The following is a 4,786-nucleotide window of genomic DNA, read 5'->3' on the forward strand; positions in this document are numbered from 1 at the left end:
TTATCATCTATTTAAACATGATACTAGTCATTCCTCGTAAACAAGCGATTCATTAATATTTACATTTCTCGATGTCCATGTAGCCAATCTTGTGTGGAAGAATGGAGAGTCACGCATTAAATCCAAAAAAGACACTAAGACGATAAGTTGTTGGATTGAAATATACCTATCATAAATAAATTTTTCAGATTTGAAAATATGACTATCAAAAATAGATGGAGGGAGTAATATAACTAATTGCGTGACCTCCACAATGATTAACACATCCATTAACGACCAATATGAAGCTAGCAAGCGTTCTTCCCTATAAGACATTATTAGTTAAAACAATCACTATTTTATTTCATTAGAAAACTATTTTTTCGCCCCTTGACAAAATTGGAAAAGCTATACATACTAACTTTTTTTTTTACTAAATTCTTACTAACAATGATGTGTCATGCTATAAGTGTATCTAATTTTTTTTATGATTTTTATCTATATAAATCAAACGGTTGAGATGATTATTAGTAAAATTTAGTAAGGAAATTTTAATACGTGTAGCCGTGCTCGATAAAAAAATGTAACCACTCTTAACACCCCGCCCCCCGGCCCTGCCCGCGCGCGCATTTAAACACAATAATCCTTTCTTACACACATGTAAAGGGTTCAAGTACGTTGATCTTTTTCTAGATTAGGCGTGAAATAAATTCACAAAGTTTGAAATATATAAAATTATCAAACTAGATTTAAAAATAAAAGCATCTGCATTAACAGAATTACATAAAAATAAACCTTGCATTACATACCATTGCAATGTCAAATAACCTTAGCAATTTATATTATTTAGATAATTAATTATTATAAAGGTCTAGAGGGCTAAACAATTCTAGCAAATTTCTTAATGTTGTTTATTTTGTTTTCATATTGATGTGATAAGATTTTGAGGTTTAACAAAATGTCTTATCAAAAAATGTTTTTCAATGCATGGAAATTAAAAAGAGACTACTTCCTCTATCCTAAAAAACTTCATTGATTTTACCTATGCATCTGAACAATTACTTGTCCAAATTCATTGTCAGAAATAATAAAGTTGTGTTTTTGGACGAAGGTTGCATCTTGATAAGTACTTGTCCAAATTTGTGGTTAGAAATAAAGTCATTTTCTTGGACGGAGATATATAGTAATGTCTGCCTATAATTTGTATGTGTTAATTTCAAGTTAAAAAGATACATGGAGGAATTTTCAACTAGTGATGCATCTAGGATCTAGTATATGGGTGGTCCAACCCAATTTTTTTTTCTAATCACAGTAAATCTAACTATCCTAATATATACAACGCATGTATAAATAATAGAAGAGTAAATTCCCTGTGTACCCCTGAAAACTCACTCGATCCCTTTCATGCCTCTGAAATTTACCCGATCCCTTCTATACCCCTAAAATTTCAACTTGATCCCTTTCATGCCCCTACCGTTACATTTCCCTTCGTTTCACTATTACGTTTGGTTGTAAATTTCTATTTTGCCCTTAATGCTTTAGGTTTGAATATAAGCTTGAAAAACGATTGGAATTTTTGTTTGAGTGTATGGTATGTGCATTTTATGAAACTAATGAGACTAAATAACTAGTGCAGAAAATTTTGACATAAATTTTGAAAAAAAACAAGTGTAATAAATTAAAATTTTTATTTGAAATTTTAATAGGACAACGGATTTTTTTATAGTGAGCATTAGTAGTCCTATCTTTTAGAATGCTCCTCTTTTTTATGACTTTTTTAAAAAATAAATACATATTTTTTATTTTATTATCTAAAAATAAATTTTGTGATAAATAATACATCACACAACAACCCCATAACTATAATAGTCTCATGCGACAAACTTTCATATTTTTAGTAATTTAATTAATAAATTTCCATGTTTATCCAAAGGGTAAAATAGTCATCTTTATAGTAATTAGACGGTCAACTGACCGCAGGGGTATGGAAGGGATCAAATTCAAATTTTGGGGATATACAAGGAAGCAACCAAAATTCAAGGGCATAGAGTGGATTAGCTTAAAATTCAGGTATATACAACGGTTTTTCTCATAATGAAGAATGGACCATAAGTGTACCATGATATTTTAATAAAGCATCTTAAAACATATAAAATTAGTAATATAGCTATAAAAGTTTGAATAAGATCACCATATTACTTTTAATTCTTATCGGATGTACGTCTTCTAATGGCCATGAAAGTGCTCATTATATCTTCTTCATCCCCATCTTGTTCTTGAGTGTGCTCGTCTACCATAACCGGGGAAGAAAGCAATTTAGAAGCATTCTTCTTTGCTACATGTTTTCCAAAAAGAGATGCAATCAACAATCTACTATATAATACTACAATTTAATATCACAATGCAACCAGAGTTAAAATTTTAAACATAAATCTGAAAAAGGTAGAAGACCTAAAATTGAAAAACGAAGTAGTGTTGTTGGTCGTCGCGGTCTCACCTCACAGAATACCGAAAGTCGGAATGGGGAGCATGCAGCCGCGTGGGCAGTGGAGAGTGGCGGAGAGCTACTAGCCGGCTGCTGTCACTGGGACGCGGCCACGCGGGCGGCGGCAGCAGCAATTGGCGCTCGTGGCGGGGCGGCCGAATGGCGGCGACGCTCGGCGATGGTGTGCGGAACTTGCGGTCGTGGTCCTCGAGTCCTTGTTGCGGAGTCGGCTATCGGGCATCGGCGTCGCACCTGTGATGTGAGTCGCGCGGACGGTGGAAGTGGAGTGAGTCGACTCGAGTGAATCATGCGTCGTGATGCCGCGCAAAAAACATGGCGATGGAGTCAATCACGTAGCAATGCCGTTATTGTCGCGCGACTCTTCGGGTGCGTGCACCGGCCTTTTTTTTTTTTGTAAATTCCAATACGCAGAGAAGTAGGAGTGGGTCGGTTGCCACTTTTTTTGGGTGGTTCCTATTTTTAACCACCGATCAAGGGACTAGGACACACTAAAGGTGTGGTTGTATGGTTGTAGAGTCGTTGATACAAACTTTACCCACCATGAATCTTTTCCCACCATGAATCTTTTGTCTTCATAAATATTACACACATGCGAAAGTGCTTTAATACGAATTTAGTGGGTCCCTCTAAACATGTGTTTGTGAGCATGTGCGGGGATGTGGGAGTTAGTGTGGAGCGCGTGGTTTTAAATGCCGCCAAAATTTTTTATAGTAGCTCTGTTCTTCGCTGACGGATCTTTTTAGTAGCCGCCAGTGAAAACGCCGATTTTTGTTGGCGGATATTTAAGAGATCCGTCTAAAAAAAGAGTATTTTTTTATGGCGGACCTAAATACAAACCTTTTTCTTTTTTAATAATTTCATGGCATGACTCTATTTTTTCTTTTTAATGTCATGACCCTAAATAGATAAGATCCAGAGCAGCTGCATTTTTTTTCAATCCAAATTCAAAATCAATTTAAATCGGCATCAGATCCATACTCAAATCCACATACAGATTCATCACATTTTCAACAAGCAAACTGCAAAATATGCAGATGAAATTGCCAACACCGCCGGGAGCTGCTGCCAAAAATGCTGGCCATGCGTCGAGCCGCCGGCGGCAGCTGGATCTGCAGCCCGTGCCCGGAGCCACCGCCGCGCCACCCACTACCTGATCCACCGCCTCCCGCGCCTCGAGCCGCAAGCATGTGGATGGATACGCTGCCCAGGAGCATCTCCGCCGCCGGATTTGTCGCCCGCACGCCGCCAGGAAATATTTTACAGACCATGGGCCTGCTGAGCAGCCATTGCTGTGGCTGTGGATGCACACCGCGGCCACAGCTAGTAGCTTAGGTACAGCCGCAACAATGGCTGCCAAGCAGGGCGTGTATTATTTGCATGTATTTATATGTAGGATTGATGATCCCTTGCATGTATACACTTTTTTTAGGTTCGAGGGTAATTATTTTTGCATTTTTGAGCTTACATATAGTGGAAAATTTGTTATGCATCAGAATTCGGCCATAACATACGAAGCTGGCAAACACTATACTATGCTATATTATCTTCGAGGTGGAGTTGGTATTTGTAATCGTGTGATATGCATCCTTACCGATCCTAACATATCATATATGCTGATACATAGACACCATGAGATGCTCAATTATATAACATTCAGTATTAAACACGTTTTCTTTTGCTGCCAAATTTACCAACGAGAAAAATATACAATACCTACCGGGCTGCAGCAAATCAGGACAACAACCTCTTGAAGAACCGCGGCAGTAGGGCAAGAAGCGGCAGCGCTGTCGGGCCCGGTCTTGCGGCGTGACCGTGCGAGGGAGGCCTGCTGGGTGGGGAATGGTAGGGCTAGGGATTTGGTCGGGGAGCTGTGGACGACAGGACACGGGAAGAGGGGAGGAATGGGGGAGATGAGAGCGAGAGAGAGAAGGGCACCTCGTCGGCGGCGCGCGTGCTTGAGGTGCAGAGGTCGGCAACGGCCATGCCGTGGCAGCAGCGATGGGAATGGGGGCAAGGGAAGGGAAGGTGGGGGGATTGGATGGTTCGAGCGACTCGGGGAGGGAAGTGGAGCGGAGCCTCCCGGGAGATAAGATTTGCGCGGAGGCATGCGTGGCCTACGCATTGGCACCGCTGGCTTCCATCTGGGCCGTCGGCTTCCCAGCCGACGGAGTTGGTGTCGGGGCTCGGGGCATGGTTTTTGCGTTTTGAGGGAAATGCGTTTCATATGTTTCCGACGAGGAGTATTCTAGAATAATACCTACTACATCTAGAATCATGTTCATTATTTATTAGTGTTGTTTT

The 4,786-nt window shown here is 40.1% G+C and overlaps 1 long non-coding RNA gene across 1 annotated transcript; it reads right to left on the reverse strand.

Annotated features, from left to right (window-relative positions):
- Window positions 1-3,407: 3,407 nt before the first annotated feature.
- LOC136356706 (uncharacterized) lies at window positions 3,408-4,561 on the reverse strand. The gene is made up of 2 exons (XR_010741623.1): window positions 4,203-4,561; window positions 3,408-3,835 (listed from the first exon to the last, which is right to left on the reverse strand). It is a non-coding gene; the product is annotated as an uncharacterized lncRNA (long non-coding RNA).
- Between the last annotated feature and the right edge of the window lie 225 nt (window positions 4,562-4,786).

The sequence above is a fragment of the Oryza sativa genome, chromosome 5, assembly GCF_034140825.1.
Source record: "Oryza sativa Japonica Group chromosome 5, ASM3414082v1".
Classification (NCBI taxonomy): domain Eukaryota; kingdom Viridiplantae; phylum Streptophyta; class Magnoliopsida; order Poales; family Poaceae; genus Oryza; species Oryza sativa.